The sequence below is a fragment of the Micropterus salmoides genome, unplaced genomic scaffold (assembly GCF_014851395.1).
Source record: "Micropterus salmoides isolate LMB-PRFRI ecotype aquatic unplaced genomic scaffold, ASM1485139v1 Ms_hic_scaffold_3, whole genome shotgun sequence".
Classification (NCBI taxonomy): domain Eukaryota; kingdom Metazoa; phylum Chordata; class Actinopteri; order Centrarchiformes; family Centrarchidae; genus Micropterus; species Micropterus salmoides.
This window is the reverse complement of record NW_024042261.1, coordinates 37,366,635-37,386,714: the sequence shown is the minus strand read 5'-3', so window position 1 is coordinate 37,386,714 and position 20,080 is coordinate 37,366,635. Positions and strand designations below refer to the sequence as shown.

At 40.6% G+C, this 20,080-nt stretch overlaps 1 protein-coding gene across 2 annotated transcripts in view; it reads right to left on the bottom strand.

Moving 5' to 3' along the window:
- The window catches only part of si:cabz01090165.1 (uncharacterized protein LOC100333421 homolog), a 358,553-nt gene that overhangs the window by 203,259 nt on the left and 135,214 nt on the right, over window positions 1-20,080 (bottom strand). For both annotated transcript variants that reach the window (XM_038694085.1, XM_038694087.1), the window contains one exon: window positions 18,340-18,459. The gene's annotated coding sequence lies outside the window, so the exon portion shown is untranslated. The remainder of the gene's footprint in view (window positions 1-18,339; window positions 18,460-20,080) is intronic.

The window sequence follows — 20,080 nt, the reverse complement described above, 5'->3', positions numbered from 1 at the left end:
ATGAATTCCCTATTTGGCTCACCCAATGGGCGACAGACACAAACACACACACACTCACACACACAAAAAAACCCCAACACACTTGCGAACACACACACACACACACACATGTAGAGCAGATGGTAACTCTCCTGGATACTTAGCATGCTATCGCTGCTTCTGTTTCAAAGCACAGACATTAAACACGTTCAAGATAATAAGTCAGGTACTGATGAGATGCCAGATCAGATTATACACACACGGACATGAATGTGCACACACACACACACACATAAAACATTCCCACAATTTTGTAGTTGCTCCCTAATTAAAAGTGCTTGGCATCACATAGACTGGGCACAGTTACTGGCTTCATCAGTAAAGCCAGGTGTGTGTGTGTGTGTGTGTGTGTGTGTGTGTGTATCCAAAATACATTTTTTGACACACCAGCCACGACGACCAGTGGATTAAAAAAAACCCACCTGCCTTTCCTCTCCAAGCCAGAACAGCCAACCGAGCACAGAATCTGTCAGAACAGGGACGGTTAGCAGCAGCCAGGGCAGCAGGGCCGCCACAGTGGACGACTAGTGAACGAGATCCCACAGTAAACACTGAACCCTGACCACACAGAGAATGTTCACAGGTTTTCATTTCCAATTTTCCCCGTTCCATTAGTCTGTCTGATCATACTTTTTTTTTTCAGAAAGCCAAATGTGCAAAAGTTACACCTGTCTGTACATCGCAGGGCCACACACCTAAGGAGAATTTTGGAGACACTAATTACCCTAGCCTGCATGTCTGTGGATGGTGGGAGGAAGCCAGAGCCCCCAAAGAGAACCCACGCGGACAACATGCAAACTCCACACAGAAAGACCGGGGCAACCGGGGTTTGAACCCACAATCTTGTTGCTGTGAGGCAACAGTGCTAACCACTGCCACACCGCGCCACCCAAGGCAAGGTCAACACACATTAAACATTTCCCAGCTGTTTGGGGAGGAAGCTCTCTTCCTTGGGTCAATTTTCATTATTGTGAAACACCTGAAGCAGTTATTGGGTTGAATTAAGAGAATGTTTAAATGAATCAAAGACTTGTGTTTTGACTTATTCTGGCTGATTAGATGTCTGGTTGGTGGAAACATGCTTACTCACATCTTCTCATTTGAGACCACGTCACTTCCTGCCCTTGTTCGATTCCCACCTGGGATTTTGGTTGTGGTCAGCCTACGACATCCTCCCGACTACTACAGTGGCTCTCTGCAGTATTAATACAGCAGTTTTCCACTTCATTGGAGCAAAACATCTCTCCAGAAACAACACAGCCCAAGCTGAGGAAGTTCAACATGAGGAGTTTACATCAATTATAAAGCAGGCAAAAAAAAAAGTGACAACTTCACCTTCAAGATGATTGACAGAAATAAATTAAAAGTACTTCCATCCCTGCCGCATGCAACTGTGACCACTTCACAGAGTGGACTCAATGTTAGTGATGCTCCTTTTTAATGATTTTTCAGTTAATGAGATCTTCTTTTTTCACCAAAGTCAATATACATTACAACACTTTGAAAATAAACTTTTCATTTGTTCATTATAATTTATGGCCATTGTTTTGCGGTGTTCATTTCCAGAGCTATTTAGGTCTGCTGCTTTTAATTGATCGTTCTGCAGCCAATTTGGGGCTGCAGACTTTAGTAGTTAATTTCAAAAGTAATTTCAAAGTGTTGCTTTTAGCTGTTCATCTTGGAAGCAATTTAGCGCCACTGATGGTAGAGAGTCTATTTAGTGACGCTGCTGATTAATTGAGCAGAACAGAGGAGGCAGGAGTGAGACTGTACCAGAGAGATTCTGCAGAGACTAAAACAAAACTACAACGTTGCCAGGAAAGGTGAAAATGTCCCTTTAGACACACATATACACAAAACCCCACACACGCAGTGGGCGTTACATATGTGTGTCAGTATGTACTGAGAAACAAGTCAAATTTATTTGTATAACCTTTAATCACAGTTACAGTCTCAAAATGACATCAAACACCCACATTCTAGAAAGAAAAAAAGCACGTTTATTTTGTTTCTGCATCAAGACAAATCCCCATACATGTATTTGTACTTTGTGGTTAAATTAAATCACATAATGTGCAATTATGTCACTTTCCTGGCCTCATAGGTTTAAAGTTTACTAGTATTAGTATTTGCATTTTGGAAGCCAATCATAGTCCAATATGTAACTTCCACAAGTGTAATGTAAGAGCCTGAATCGTCTGCACATACTGTAAACTGAGAGTAGACTTTACAATGAAGGAGACGTCTTGTGTCGACATGAACAAGAACGTGTGGTGCCGCTGAGCTGCCGTCGAGCCGCGCATTAATGTCAAGGATGGTGTTTAAGTAATCCATAAAAGTAATCCATTACACTACTAGTTACCGGGAAAAGTAATAATATTACAGTAGCGTTACTGAGTAACGCGTTACTGTCCAACACTGTCTATGATCCGCCTGTACGTGGAGTCAGGCACACTCAGCTAGGACAGCTTGTCCTGCTGCAGAGCCAGGATGATGGTATTTAGGGGTGGGAATCACCAGAGGCCCCGCGATACGATATTATCACGATATTTATGTTGCAATTCGATTTTATTGCGATTTTAAATATATTGAGATATATTGCAATTTATTACCTTTTTCCAACGTCCAATTAGGTCCCTAAAGTCAAACTTTGTCATCATCTGTTTATCTAAAAACATACATTTCTCTGCTTGTTCATATCACTTTTTCAGTCCTCTATATGGTCCTGTTAAGTTTTCTAGTGGATATATCAATACTTGGCGTCCGTGTATCGATACAGTATTGCCATGGCAAATATCACAGTACTATGCAGTATCGATTTTTTCCCCCCACCCCTAATAGTATTGAAGGTGGAGCTGAAACATGTTGCTGGCATTGGTTCCTGAGGAGTCCAGGTGCTGCAAGAATCTTGCAGCATTTTAAATCATCCAATCCTCTAAAGCATCATTAATGTTGTTACAGTTGTGTTTAGACACTCGTGGGATTTGGTTTTATTTAGGGAAAGATCTTTGTTTTGGTTAAATGTTAACCAAATGTTAACGTCAGTATTGACTTTTTCGTATGTGCATGACTGAGAGGCAAACATCGTTGTCCAGTGTTAAAGTCCTGCACTTTGTTTGCCATCCATCTACACCAACTACCTGCCTATGACTTGCAGAATGTAACACTTCCTTCATTGGGGAAAAAACTAACAAAACAAAAACATTGCCATAATCCAGGCTACAATTACATTTCCCTCAAAATGTTTTTGATTGAACAAATTAGTAGTTAATAAAAAAGGAGATAGTGTTGTGAGTGTGACCCAATTTGGGATCCTGAGCCCCCACTGCTGAGTATCTTTTGAATGTGTCCTCTCCACCCTGCTTGGGTGTCAGCCAAGATTCCTGGGTAGACACCTTTACCGAAGCCGGAGATGACCATCATTTGACTGACAGACAGTGCTGAAAATCATTCTTCAACTGCATCGCAGCTTCATCAATACTTTAAAGCTTATGGCTCCTGTTACTGGTGCACAGCCAATATAGACTGCGTCAAGGTTGTGAATAATTAAATAACGTACAATATGTTTGACAGCTTCATTAAAGCTGTTTGGTGAGTTACATTATATCAGGGTAGCTGGAGGCAACACAGGCACAAACTCTCGTCTCTCAGACGTCAGTGAATTTCCTCAGCACTGCACAAGAATGGAGATATGTGTAGGGAAAGAAAGGAAAGAAGGGTGCAAAGATGAAGGTGCAGATTCTGACTTATAGTGTCTTATAGATCTAATTTCACAGTATCAGATAAGAGCTTTCTTTATCGTCATTATCGTAACTGCGTTGCAGTCACCCATGCAAGCTAACAGAACAGTGTGACCTCCTGCTGTGTGTTGTTAATGTCAGTATGAGGAGGACTGTGGGAGTCTTATGAAAAATCACAGCTAGCAGGCGACAATTCTACTTAAAAAAATATAGTTTCATAATCACAACTCTCACACGCTTTTATCAAGAGGATACGGCACAATTAGAAAATAAAATAAGATTATTCATAGAAAGCCAAGTGCTGCACACTGTCATTAAGTTTAATTGCATACAAGTATTGTAGAATAAAGTGTTTCACCCAGACTCAAGTGAATTTGTCTCTGTGAAGGCAAACACAGAGGCTAAATTTATTAGCTCTGGTGTCAGTTTAAACTTTTGACCTTTAATTATTGTTCCTCATTCAGACCAAATTATGTAATTAATGGAACTACATAGAGGCATCTTTCCTCCAGGTTTGGAAAAAGCGTTAACATCTACAAAAACAGATCTACAGTCAGAGACAGCGCACAGTGTATTTAAAACATCAGGACAGAGCAGTAATGAAGTACAGGCATAGAAACTCCCTCAGGGTCAGAGGCCAAGACTCAGGCAGTGCTTCAGAAAAATTCTCAGTCCTTTCACATCTCTCTCCAGCGAGGAGAACAAGTTTGTTCTTGGCTTTCTTTGTGTTTAATATGTAGAAGCCTTCTCCCACACTGCATATAACTCATCCAGACAGATTTATGACTTTCAGTAAGCCTGAGGCCACAAGGAAGACTGATCTCACCAAGAAAAGCAAATATAAAAAATAGGTATATGAATATATTAACTCAATAGCACACATACAAAGACAATAAGACAGAAAGGGAGAAAGAGAATGAAAATTAAATATGAATAAAACAAGTAAAAGTCTTTTGGTGAATAATGGTTCAGTTAATCAACATTAATTAGCAGCAATTTTGGCAATATATTATTAAGTCATTTATTAAGATAAAAAGTAAAAAAAATGTGAGGATTTTCTACTTTTCTGTACTTCATATCCCTGCACACTGAATATCTTTGGGATATGGACTGGAAGAAGACATCTGAAGACATCACCTCTGACTGCGGGAACTCGTGATTTCACATTTTTTGACATAGATTATAATGACAATTTATAATTGAGAAGAAAAAAGCAATAAACTAAAAAGAAAAGTAACCACTTATTGTAGCTATAATGCTTTTACTACTGTGAACTTTGTGTTTTAAAAATGTGTACCTCCTCCTGTCCACTGTATCTTCATTCTAAAGATTTTAATTGGATAAGAAAAAAAAAACATTTTCTTTGTTTAGTCTAAAATTGACATAAAGAGGTCATTTTATGCTCATTTTTAGGTTCATAATTTTATTTAATAGTTGTACCAGAACAGGTTTACATGCACAGTGCAGCAGCTCCTCTTTTCACCCTGTGTGTTGAAGACTCTGTTTTAGCTACCGAGTGAAGCATCTCACTTCTATCTGATCTTTGTTTGGAGTTGTGTGGTAACTAGTTAGGTGTCCTGACAAACCAGGAAGGAGGGAGGGTGGGGGTGAGGGGAGGCAGCGTGTGGACGTCTTGCTGGACACTGCGTGCTGCAGCTCAGTTGGTTTTTCCACCAGTGTTTTTGTGGGCGTGTCTGACTAGCTGCTAGCATTAGGACACCTGTTACAAAGTGACGCAGATAGGTTACAGAAGTAAAGACTGGACTTTAATCAAGGTGTGTTCAGCAAAAAATGTATATAATACAACAAATACTATGACCTCTTTAATTGAGCTTTCTGAGTTTTATTGCAACAGTTCAAATACAGTTAAAAAGGTATGTGCAGACAAGGGAGATCCCGTCTGCAAAGTCAAGTCACACTAAGTTGCGTGATTTGTGTAAGCCAAAGCAAGTGTAAGCAGGTGCCTGATGAAAGACATTACTGCATAGTATTTTTGTTGCTCTGTTGATTTCAAAATGCATGGAGTGAGCAGAAAGTACCAGGGATGTTTACAATGGTCAAAAATGGATTTGATGTTTCTATTCAGGGCTGTGTCGGAGAGAGAGAGAGAGAGAGAGAGACAAAGAGAGTGGGATGTGAAGAGATGGAGAGATGCAGAAAGAACCAATTGTTCTCCCAGCAGAGCTGCTATCGATTGTTCTTCCTGGCAGAGACGTCCACATTAGCAGAGAGAGAACGCTACGCAGTGTGACCTATTTACAGCTGCTATAATTATACACAAAGATATCACACACAATCACACATGCTGACACACAGCAGGAGGGGAAATCACATGCAAACAAGGTATGTATGTAATCAAACACACATACAGAGGAACTGCAAACAAACAAATGCTAATTAACAGCTGATGAAATCAAATTACACACACACACTCTCTCCCTCTCTGTCTCTCTCTGTCTCTCCCTTAAGTTATACAGTAATCTTTGCTGTCTGTACCACACACAATTATATATCCTATACTATAAGTTATACTGTACCAAGGTTAAGGAGAACACTTGATTCTGATTGGTCCTGTCTGGTTTGAGTGGTTCCAGTGTTAAAATAATGTAATATATATTCCAAGGTTGGTTAATAATGGATTAAAGGTGCTGCAGGACATGAACCCCAGTGTCTGGCGTCTATGTCTTGCACATTGTAAGCCTGCCATTCATGTAAATGTAAATGCACCCTTCTAGTCTTTGCGACCACTCAAAGCGCTGTTCCACTACATCGCATTCACCATTCACACACTGAGCCTAAGTGCTCAAACAGAAGCTCAAACATTCACACACTGGTGGAACAGCCAGCAGGGGCAATTCAGGGTTCAGTACCTTGCCCAAGGACACTTTGACATGCAGCCTGGAGGAGCCGTGGATTGAACCGCCAGTCTTTCGATTAACAGGCAAGCCGCTCAACCTCCTGAGTCACAGCAGCCAAACTCACAAGTGTGTGTTTTGTTAGATTGAAGCCTCATCAGTTCATCTACTGTTTAACTTCAGTGGTGAAAACAATAAACAGGGTGGTTTTGCAGCGAAATGAATAAAAAACACCAATATCAGTATTGGAATCAGGTAAAATCGTAGCTTAGATATGGCTTCAACAACACGTGTGTAAATGTGTTAGAGTCACAGAAAGTGCAAACCCCGCTTGAAGGCGCATCAAACGACTGCATCACCTTAGATTATATCTCTGTAAAAAATGGAAAATCATTCATCTATCACTCCTGCTTTATTCAGGATTGTGCAAATCCACTTATACTCATCAGGAGCACGTAAGTGATCTAAGCAGGGAACCTGGGTGTGTTTATTCCACAGCGGTGTGATGATTTCTGAATAGCAACAGTACCACATGGTTCGATAAGGGCAGGATAAAAAGAGGGAAGAAGGGATGTATGGAGGGAAACTGAAAAGGGAGAAAGGAAAGAGATAAAAGAGCAAAAGGGAGAAGACAAAAAGAAGACTGAGAGATAAAAGATTCTCCAAACTATATCAGACAGAGCTCAGCAACTGGAGTCTTTTATTTTCCGCCCATCTTCAGGGAGAAAGAAATGACACAAGCAGCAGCGATTCAATCTGACCTTTTGTGGTTTAAATGTTGAGTCATTTGTATGGCAGAAAGAGCAACATGAATCATCTGAGGGAGCCACGACTCTGACCTCTGCACTTTACGCTGTTGACTCACATACAGTACGGCTGGGTTTTATTTTAACATCTGAGAGGAGGGCTCTGGAGGTAAACAGCCTCTGTTTAACAACATCCTACTTCATATTCATACAGTTCTAAATATTCACCAGCAGGAGCTGCCAGTACAGTCTGAGCTTCAATGCATCACTGCGTCCTTCTTCAGCTGATTATCTTCTCACATAAGGCCGAGACCCCCATTTCCACCTGGTATTAATATGCAGTATAGAAATCTTTACCTCACCTGGATCAGGAAAAACATGAACAGTTGCGCTATGCTTCACTATGTCATGTCTGTGAAGGATCTCATCCAGGTCATAGTTATCTAAGGAGGTAATAATTAAGGGGAAACTGGACTTGGTTGAAGATACTAAAAGACGTTTTGTCGCTTATCCAAGGGACTTCTTCAGTTCTGACTGACTGGTGGGGAAATTCAGCTATTTAACCTCTTGGACACCGACACTTATTTCCAGGAAAAATAACTCCTCAATCATTAAGCCTAGATGCATTCTGGTCTGCTTTGATAGGTCAGAAGCTAAGGAATATGAATCAACTGTAAATTAACCTATTTATTTTGCTATTAAAGAGTAAATGGAGATGCAATAAAGGAAAATATGATATTTTCATATTGATGATTTGGTATAAAATCTATATTTTAACAGCAATATCGCCATCAAAACCATCATCCAACTGATTATAATGCAAATAAATATCTTCTAATACATCTGGAATACAACTGTAACTGTAAATTTGATGAAAAGAAACATATAAAACAGTTATTACACAATTTGTCAAAAACACACCAGGCGAATGTTCATGTTTTGGCCATATTTACTGTTTATATGTTCACTTTTATTGGGAGTTTTCTTCAAAACACTATTTCTGTCCATACAAGCACGTTACAAATAACATAAAGCTTCCAAAACATTGATATTAATAAAAACAGTGAATATTCATCAACATTCCTAGAACCGAACGAACTCCCATGATTTTTCAATGTAGCTCCTACGGGTCATTAGCCGACGATAAAGACAGTCTGTTCCAAAGCAACACTTCTCCCCTGATTTAGTCTCTGGAGAGAAACGAAACCTAAGCCCTCAGAGAGATTGTGAAATACCAAGATGGCAGCCTGCAGTTATTTATTTATTTATTTTTTTTTTTTACACACAAACAACAGCTGTTTTTGGACTGAAAACAGTGAAAACGGCAAATGTAAGTCAGCAGTTGTAACTGTATATGTATATCGGTGCATTTGTTGTTATTATTATCCGGCTATTAGGCTAATAGGTCTGTGAGTTTTGTGATTTGAGCTACACAGCTGATCAGAGCTGGAGCTGAGCTTTCTTTAGAGTGGCCGGACGGTGTTGTAGGATGAGATGACAGATATCTGGATGGCAATAACTACAGGCATGTACACACAGTGTTCACAGAGCGATTTATGTTGTTGATATAATGCTCATTTAGATGCTTGGTGTTTGATGTGGGTTTGGTATGGATAAAAAAGGTTGGTTTGACGTTCTGTCTGAGACTCCTAGCTTCACGGAGGTGCGTGGCATACAGAGGGTGACAAAATACTAGGATCAGACATGGATTTCTCACTTTCATTTGGCGCGAAAATCGATTGTCCTCCCCGCACCGGGCAGGTCCGTGTTTTTAACCTCTGTAGAATCGTTAGCCAAGATGATCGATACCGCTGGTTCACTCCTGGCTGTTGCAAGGATTCATTAGAGCTCTCGCCGAGACTGAACGGCCATCGTTGACAACCTCACCTGAAGCCAGCGCCAGTAGTGTCCTAGCGGCACCTCAAGAGTATCCACATTCTTTTCCTTGACCTGAGGCACACTGTGTTTGTCAAGACCTTCAGCTCTGCCTACCTCATTGCATATTAAGATACAGTTTGGGCAGAAGATGGAGATAATTCATCCATCCATCGTCAACCGCTTATCCTGAGTACAGGGTTGCACGGTGCTGACATCGGGCGAAAGGCGGGTACACCCTGGATAGGTCGCCAGTCCATTGCAGGGCCAAGATGGAGATAATGACAATATTAATTAATAGCAGGTGTAAATGCAAAGGCCGATGATCAGATGTCTATATCCAGATATGAAATAGATTGCATGGGTGGAAATGGGATCTGAGGCACCAGTCTTACAACATGTCTAGAACCACACCTTTAACTGCAAGTCAAAGCATTCAAATGTCACAGATTTTCACTTCAAACTGTTTTAATTCAACGTGGGCTTTGATTTGTTTGTCAAAAAGCTGAAGCCTAACATGCAATTTAAAAATAGTAAAACAAAAATCAATGGCACTTGAGTATTTTGATATTACCTGCTATTTATTTCATCTGTCTGTATGTATGGTCAGTCCACTTCAAAGACAACGTTTAGTACGACTCATTAGAGTAAACACAGGGTCATGTGTATTACAGTTATTAGGCACTAAAGATGTAATGTGTATGGCCAAAGCTGTGCAAAAAAATAAGAGAGAGGGTTTAAAAAGTTGAGGGTTTAGAAAGTTGTATCTGGAGTCAGCTCTGCATTAAAAAATACACACAACAATCATGGGATACATGTGGCACATTATTTTCTTAAAACAAAACACATTGAGAAAAATGAATGCTAAGAAATCTTGAAAGAAATTCCACGGTCCACACACAAACGGGATCAAAAGTGGAACTCTATTATGGAACCATATTCCACAACCGAGTGTGACAGTAAGTAAACATCTTCTAATAAAAAGAAACTCCTGACAGCATATTCAGCTTTTTGTTTTCTAGCATTAAACCTGCACTGTGATTCATTGTGTGTGAAGTCGAGTGAAGATTTGGAGGGTCTGTGGTCACTGATGAGAAAAAAAACACATCATGGAAAGACCTGTGTGTTTCTGCTTGGTTGGTCCTCGAGCAAGGCGAACATACTGACTCACCAGCACGCGCACACACACACACACACACACACACACACACACACACACACACACCTGAAGATAGAGACATAAAAGCGTTATGATCAGACATGAGAGCATTCAGCTAGTCTCCCCTGTACATCATATTGTTGGCTGTTTATAAGGTTAGCTAAATTAGTAACGAAGTAATATTAATTAGCTCAGCTGTTACTAACTTACTGACTTGTCAAGAGTTGAGAACATCAGGTACAAGCTTAGACTACACTGGTGTACAGCTCTGTCCTGTACACATACTGTACATCCTGATAATTATATTTCAGTTTTCTTAGGATTCTGACAACTGGTTGAAAGAAATGAGGGACCATGGAGCTGAGGTTAATAGAGTAAACTAGGGAAGCAGACTAGTCCTAATTAGGAGATGTTTCTTTTGGATTTTAATGTTCAAATTAAATGCTTAGTAATTGTCCAGAAAAAAATTATGCATCAAGATGCATCGATAATTGTTTTATAATCGAAGCCCTCTGAATCTTAATCGAATTGAATTCCCCAGAGGGGAAAGGTGTGTTTGTCAGCGAAGACCAGCAAAAAGACAGAAACAGGCAACACGTTGAAATGACTATCACAGAAACAACAAATCAGCTTTTAAATGATCATAGGTTATGTTGACTCAAAACTTTCCTGTCCTGACTTGAGACTTGACTCAGGACTTCAGAGCCAGGAAGACTAAATTAAATGTGACTTATAAAACAGTGACCCTGTCCCACTTCTGCATGAGCAAGTATTTTTTAATCCACATAAAACAGAAAGAGATGTGTGCGCTTCACAAAAACCTGCGCAGAGGTTTCTGCTGTGTGTGTCTATTCTGTGTTCATATGTGATATGTATGTGTGCATTTACATGTGTCATATGCACAGTATTACTGATGGTTTGTGTTTTAGCACAGGAAATAGCTAAACTAAATCCAAACAACGTCAGAAAGTACGGGGAGCTGGCTATGTGTGTGTGTTTGTGCTGTGTGTGGTGGACGGCTCTCCTATCTCTCCAAGCAGTAATTGTCTCATAATTATTATTCACCATAGAGTCTTTGATCGTGGAAGTCTCAACTGATATTAACATTATCATCTACTGAAGAGAGAGAGAGAGACAGTGAGAGAGATGGGAAATATATGAAGAAAGGGGGGAAGCAATCAAGCAATAACTTGAAGACAGAAAGTTAAAAAGAGATATAAAGAAAAAAAGAGAGAGTGAGCGAGGAAGAAAGAGAAGCGAGATAAAGTGAAGAGAGTGATAGAGCGAGTTAGTGTGGGGAAGTGGGAAAGAAGGATAGTGTGTGTGTGTGTGTGTGTGTGTGTGTGTGACACAAAAAGACAGAAAGCAACAACAGCACTTAGAGAAATGTATAGCAAAGAAAAAATTAATAAAAACAGCCACAAACAGGTAAATGTGTGCTGCCCTGTATGTTAAGTTGAGAGCAGACAAAAAGCTGACTAAATATAGCCGAAATATGGCATTTCAAATGTTCTCATTTCCCAGAGCTCCCAGAGGGTGGTCATCTATTGATTTTTCCAAAAGAGACAAAGTGTAGTGACATTTGGTTTGTGTTAATTCTGAACCTGAATGTTCATTCAGTCCAATAAAATCTCCCAGAGGAGCAAAAAGCAGAAGAATTGGATGTTAAGCCTGAAGAGGTCAGAGACAGAGAGAAACACAAACGGAGAGTTGGATATGGAGACGAAGTCAAAGGTCGCCCATTTCATAAAGATTAGATTCCCATCGTCCGCATGATAAATGACTGATCATGCGCTGCATAGGCAGAGATCTGAATCACAGTAGGGTGACACTTTTAGAGTTTTGTGGAACACGATTTGCTCCTTGGAGAGTGAGTGCACCCCGGAGGAATATGAGCACGTCCCCTGGTGCAGGAACAATATATCTGCTGTGTGATCATATTTCCTGCTCTCGCTGGAGGCCTTTATGTCAAGAGCTCTTTGCTTGAATTTTCATGGTAGTTGTTAAATCTGAGGAAGAGGACAGCGTTGGGCCATTTCATAACACAGTGCGCTCCCCAGAGACAGAGGATAAGAGCCCGGAGAACACTGTCGAACCCCTGTTACTGTTTTGTCAGTTTTGCTGGGGTCTGTAATTTCTCACCCTGTTTCGAATCAGAAGCACTTTTGAACTTAGAGTGTAGCCGGCTCTCCTGGGGTGGAGCTGCCAGCATAAATGAAAACTATTTACATTTGTGCTCTAAAAGTTCAGGGTTCAGCCAAGGGTTCTCCAGTCAACAGGGAATCAGTGAGCAATTTAAAGTTCCACACAAGGACAACACATCACTAACTGCTTTAGTTACAATGGGTTCATAGAAGTTGTGTTTCTCAAAGGCTGGCAGAAAATAGCAAAAAAAGCTCTTTCAGTTTTCTGCCTAATGAGTCAAAAGACTGAATAAATTTTACAGAACAATTAAGTTTTAAAATGTCGGCAATGTGGAAGCATTTGAAAGTGTCAGAGAAAGATGCAAAAATCGCCATTTGCAGATGCTGTTCTGCTGAATCGTCTTCGAGCACATTCGCTCCATCTGTGGCTGACTTCTTCGACAAGGCAACAAACGCTCTGAACCGCTTTGAGTGTTTCTGTCACTCATTTGTGAGAAGACGATTAAGATAGCTGCACCTAAATTTGGAGTGCACACATAATCAAGCCTTTACGGTAAGTGAAGCGGCCCAGAGCGAGCTTACAGGCGGGTTAGAGACTTTATCCTGTCAGTTTGTCTCTTTGCAAAGACAAGTGTTAACCATGTTACGCCGTACGAGAACCACACACAACATTATTTATCAAACTGACTGGATGAATTTAGTGCGAGGAAGAAACACATGTGACAATGTACGGTTTTCAAAATAAGGCGTATGTACAGGATGTAAATAAGATTAACTGGATTATATTCAGTATATATATATAAGTATAAAACATATTACATGTGTACATTCAAAGTAAATGGACGCATGTAATTTACTTTACCGCCCACCGTAGTCTCACCAAATTCTATGGAAAACACTGAGTAACAAGCACATTTTGACTGTCTAATTTATGCAATGGTAAAAAAAAAGGCAAAATAAATGGATTTTTATTTTGAAAAACCTTGTTCGGTGTTCGGGTTTCAGAGTCATGAGCCATGACAAACAAAGAATAAGGTCAGCCAAGAATAATAACCATAGACAGGAAACAAGTTGAACACTGAATAACCAGCTATTATCAAAACACCACTTTTTGTTTCATATAGAAAGAGAAGTTTAATGGAATTTTTAAACATTTATTAATACCACAATTTAAATTCAGTCATGTAAAAGTAAATGCCCTGAATTCAGAACGTTTGTATATATCATCAGTATATAAGTATGTTAGAAAATGCACTTAAAGTAGCAAACATTAAAGTATACAGAATGGCTCCTTTCAGAGTGTTATATTATTGTGAAATAAATCATTAGGTCAGAATTACCATAGCATTAGCATTAAGATGCATTAACAAGGAAGTGATGCTAATTCTAACCGTTTAACTTTAATATTCTGTTGGGAAGTTTAATCTGTGACAACGGATTGTATTTATTGGATGATTATTTCTGATGAATGTCATGGCATAGAGAGTGCATGTCCCTCCGCAATGAAGTGAAGCAGACGTATGAAGAAACAATCTCAAGCACCTTAAAGGAAATAGTTTGTGGTTGTTGTGCTTTACTTTTTCCACCTTGGCTCCACAAAGAAATGACACTTTGTTCAGCGGAATGCAGTTAATACTGAGTTGAGCTTAAACTCGCACTGCAGTACGATGCATGTACTCATTATGTTCCACCACCTCTGGTTACCTGGTGGCCAGATGATCAGGTTGCATGCCACTCTCAGAGTTGTTCAGTTGTAGTATTAATATCAAGTGGTGCTTGTGTAACATCAGCAGAGGTTCACTCCCACAGTAACTGTGCATTCACCGGACGCTGTGGATAAATGGATGTAACAAATGAGGTAGAAAATTGAAAAAGATCTGGAATATCCAATGACTGATTCTCTGAAGGGATGATATTGCCTTTCTTCACACACACACACACACACACACACACACTCACTGATTGGCTGAGAGTGGACTCATTCCTCTTCATTGTCCCTCTTCTGCGCTAATCAGATGGAGACTGTTGAGAATGAACGCATACACACTGTTAACCAGCCCCCTACGGGTGCTGCGCCCACCACGGTGTGTGACTGAGCGTTTGTGTATGTCTGAATTTTCTATGTCTGTACAGTCTATATGTTTGCCGGCTGAGAGGCTCTGTCCACATAAACTAAGTGTTCTGCCCTCTGATTCTGCATATTAAACACATTATGGGCGGCCCGGCTGCACAGAATGAAGACACTGAGACAGACGAGAGTCAAGAGTATCACTCCCTCTGGGATCAAACTCACTGAATATGCAGTTTGACCCTGTGCATAATTAAAAGAGCTCTCCAGCAATGTAATGTCACACTTATATGAAGTTGGAAGTTGAGGTAGCTGTGGCTCAGGTGGTAGAGCATGTTGTTTTTGGTTGGGTTCCCCAGTTCCCCTAGTTCAGTCTGAGTGTCCGTGGGCCAGATTCTGAACCCCAAATGGATCCAGATGGCTGCGTCAGTGTGTGTGTGTTTGGATGAGCTTAGGATCAGCGTGACCCGCCACCAGCAAGCACTTGGAAGGAAAGAGAGAGAGATAGAGGGGGGTAACAAAAAGTTGTTTCGTGCACCGACTGCATCAACCAGCTTCATGATGTCCTAGATTTCAGCTTTACATATAGGTTTATAATCACTTGTTCTGTAAGACTGGTCTGATTCCTTGAATAGATGTTTGGAATATTAGCGTGACAGGCTTGCAATTCACTTTTCTTGTTCTTGTCGGCCTCGGGCTAAAGAAATACATTTAATAGACCAGTAACTTTGAAACAATAATCTAATGCAAATGGCGCTTGGCAGAATTGTTTTTCATGGATAAGAAAAAAAAACAAATGTAATGGTGTCTTTGTGTTCTGTCTGTTCTCTCTCACTGCTGATCTCACCACCTGAGTCACTTCAAAAACCAAATAGGAGAAAAATGTTGTAGTTTTTCATATTGAATTTCTTCTTTCAGCTCTTATTTTATGCCCCAGCACGCTGTTATAATACAGTACAAGGTCTCCTTTTCTACGGATTTATTCCATCTTTTGTCCGTGCACTGCAGCTCTGACCCTTGCAATCCTCTTATAGCTCTTCTTCTTGGACACTTATACTGTGGGTGATGCAGGAATTGCAGCTTATTACAGCTTATACTGTTGGAGCCATTGTGAGTCACTCTGGATAAGTTAGCTCCACTACTCAACTGGGAGACTTCACCAAAACATTTATTTAGTAAAATGACTGCACTGAGTTTAGAAAGTGCAGTGGCAATAAAGACAAGAAGGAGAGTAAAACGGTAAAGGTCGGGACATGAACTTAAGATGCTAGAATGAAATTAAAAAATGTATCACCGTAGGATGTGCAACTAGAAACACACTGCACAAATGATCTTCTTCATCTGTGTTATTTTGATTGTACAACGACACATATGGTTCAATGGCATCGAGTCTGCTACAAAACACACACACACACACACACACACACACACACACTGAGCTGGAATAAAGCACAGTGCCATCAGCTGTGCATGAGCCAGCAGAAGGTCTGTCCTGTCCTTTACATCTAATCAGGAAAAAAACACACACACAATTATCTATCTGCGACTCCAGGCCTTAATGCCACGTTCCGCTCAATTTTCCCAGATCTGATTTTTTTGTTTGACAGTTCACATTATTGCTTAAATGTGGCCCATATCAGACTTCAGTGTGAACTGTCCGTGGCCTGAAAGTGACCCGCATGCGCAGAGGAATAACACGAGGTCACACGCAGCAGCACAGTGTTGTACAGAAGTAAACAGAGCAACAGAGGTTAGCTCCGGTTAGCTCCTACTTGCTAACCCTCCTAATTTTCACGGGAAATTCTCACGGGTCACATTTCTCCCAACGACTCTCACGACTGCACAACGCAACTGCCCCACAACTCACTGCCTCCGTCCCTCCCCACTGTGTCCGCACAGACAAGTAGCATGCACATAGCTCAGAAGAGAGCTCACGCCCTGGTGGATTTCAGGTGTCAGAAAGGGAATCTGTGGGCAGATGATAGCAAGGTAGAGAAGAAAGAGAGCCACATGTTTATAATGGCTTTTTGAGGAGCTTTTTCGTTCACCGCGGCTCCGACCCGAGTGTCTAGACTGAGGTCGCATTTAAAAAGATCCCGTCTTTATTGAATTTGGACCACATCTGAAAGTGGCCCAAATCCGAACTGGAAACAATCAGATTCCATTTGACTTGGCCTGTTCACACCATCATAAAAAGATCAGATCTGAGTCACATATGGGCAGAGAAATCGGATTTGAGTCACACTGGCCTGCAGTCTGAACGTAGCCTTTGTGTGTCACATTGGCTTGCTTAAAAGAAACATCAAAGTGTGCTGACTCACACCAATAAACACCACAAACACATGCTCATGGAGTAAAACACCCACAGAGAAACATGCACACATACTGTACACAGAAACAGACACAGCACACATACAGTGTGTCAAAGGTCAGATGGTGAGTCTGGTCACAAATGTTAATGTCAACAAACTGGGCTAGATCACCAGTGCAGTACAGTGGATGAATGAATTCCCACCTCCAGCCGTAACCAGTATTACAGGTTCCCCTTGAGCATGGTTCTTGAAAAGCCAGAAGACAACGTGTCTCCTTACATCTACAAACTCCTGCTTTTTAAGGTCGTGGTCTGTAGTAACCACGACAGGGTTTGTAGCTCAGGTTAAAGTTGGGCGGAGCAATGCTGGGAATTCTGAACTGAAATTGTTGACAAAGCTGTAAATTGGCTAAAAGGCGCAAAAAAGCAAAGAGAGAAGAGTGAGAGAGCGGCTGTAGCTCAGGCAGTGATTAGCCATTAACCGTAGGGTCGGTGGTAAAGCACACGACACACACAAGTGTCCTTGAGAAAGACACTGAACCCCAAATCACTCTGGTTGTGTTTTTGATTATGGAAATAATGTAAGTTGATTTGGAGAAAAGAGTTTTCCAAATGGCTGTAATGTAAATGTCAATCAAGCATCGTCTGCACTTCCCCCGACTTCTAAAGGAGAGATCTAATCAGGCAGAGCAAGACTTGTTTCAAATTCATGACAACATTTATTTTGCAGACAGAATTAAAGCTCTTTCCTCCTTCCAGTGGGAGAGCTGCACCAACCTCGATAACACAGCGCTCACATATCAAACTAAAGCAGGAAAAACTATTGTGATAAATAAATGGTATGAACATTTCGTTACAATGACACGTTTATCCACAAATGCAACATTCCCCATTATTAACATGATCTGATCACATCACACAGACGACAAGATGCTATGAGGCCACGGGACAAGTGCATTAAAAAGAAAAGTGCCTGCCTAGTAAATCCCCAAATTAGTTCAACACCCACTGCTCTTTTTCAATATTCTTTATATGTTGAACATCAACAACCTTTTAACAAACTTCCATCAAACATTCTGCCGTTTTTACCAAGAAATATCAACCACCAGGTCCTAAATTACTAATGAGCAGTCACTTCACCGGCCATTTCCACTATTCTACCAACCATAATAAACTTATCCATCGCCAATTTCTCCTAGGTAATTCCTTTTTCAGCTGAATGACATTGCTGGTTAGTTACCTGCCAGACTTCCAAGTAAGGAAGACTAACCTGCCTGGCCTCAATCTGACATTAAACATTTGCTTTTTTCCTCTGCTGGTCACCGTTTGTAATTATTCCACACACATAATCAAATCACTTAAGAGGATTAGTGCATTAAACATTCCATTATAGACGACATACCCGGGGAAGAAGGGAGTCCTCTGGTAGAGTCAGTCCTTTTTAGGGTGAATCTAAATTCCAGTCACATCACTGGCCTCGGGGTTACAACAGGATGACAAGCTAACAAGGGCACCATCCCACCTGCAGAAGAGGAGAGAAAAGGGAGGAGGAGGAGGAGTGCAGGGATGGAAAGGAGAAAGACAGAAATGTCAACATGTTGCATCATTAATTCATTAGTATTCCTAAAGCTTCTTTCCTTCTGTCGTCTGCCCCTCCTATCACCCCCCCCTCTCTCTGTCACTTTACATCTGTAAAGTCTATGCAAACAGACTTGCATACTGTCCTAGATGTGCTTATTAGAGTGGATTTATGTTCTTCACATTTTAGTTGTGTGACTTTAATCTTATTTTATTCATGGTGATGGCGCAGTGAATAAGAGACCCGGGTTCGAATCCACTGTGAGACACCAATGTGTCCCTGAGCAAGACCCCTAGTCGCTCCAGAGGAGTGCGACCCCTGACATACATAGCAATTGTCAGTCGCTTTGGATAAAAGTGTCAGCTAAATGAATAAATGTATTTATTGTTGTTGTTTATACAGAACGGTAAAGAAGTTTGTGAGTAGTGGCAATGACTCAAAACATGGGACACTAGTAATTTGTAGTACAGTTCCACATTGTTTAGCATATCAGAATATCACTGTGTTGGCAAAGAAGCACACAAGTCTTATGATTTCCCTTCAATAAAATTACTTTCTGCACATTTCTGCTGCTTTCTTAGTCTATATAGGTGCTATCTCTTGCTATAATGTTTACACCTATGCCTCCACACCTAGTAATAATAATAAAAAATAATAGTAATACACTTTTATTTTAGTAAAATTATGACAGATGTGTTACTTCACAATAAAACTAGTAGTGTCCACTGATTACTTGCAATCTTTCTGCACTGTGAAGAGTGACGTGAGCTTTCTCTATCCTCACATGCCGTGTTTGTTCAGGAAGTTGAAGAAAATGGTGAAATGAATTGATTCAAGCCACTTAAGCTACAACCATGCACTTTAGGAAATGACAACTGACATCCAAACAGCTCTAACCTGCTAGCTTCTACGAACCCCGAGTTAACCAGGCCACGTGCATTTTCTTTTTAATGATGTGAGGAGTTAGCTCGTCACCCAAATTCATGTTTAATTGGATAAATCAGGGAACACATGCTGAATACAGGACGACACATTCGTTCATTTGACTTTCCGCGGGGAAACAGATGAATATATACACTCAAAAATGCTTTTGTTGGTAATTTTGCCAACATTCTGGTGTCAGCCCTTCAGTTTTGTGTGGAGCTGCTGACATTTATTTCAACACTCAACAATCACACAGGTAAAAAATCCAGCTGAAGCTGAAGAAGAAGTGCAGTCTTCTGTAGCCTCAACAGATGAAAAAGATTTGTTTTGAGTTAAGTGGCATGACTCTAGCTTGTCTCAGCTAGAAAAAATCCTCTTACTTTCTTAGGTTCCCCATCACCCTGTCCACCTACACGCTGCAACCGGCAGCAGATTGTTCACGTTTGCACTCTCGGGTTTCTCCTTAGGCATTTTATGGGAAATGCAAGATACCATGAATTTGACGAGTAAGGAAAGTGTGTACACCAAAAAACATATTAGAACATTTCTTCATAGAATAACTCCTGGAACATCATATCAATGATGTATAACACTGTGCCAACAAGGTGCCTGAAGGTGGAGTTTTTCTCTTAGTTTGATG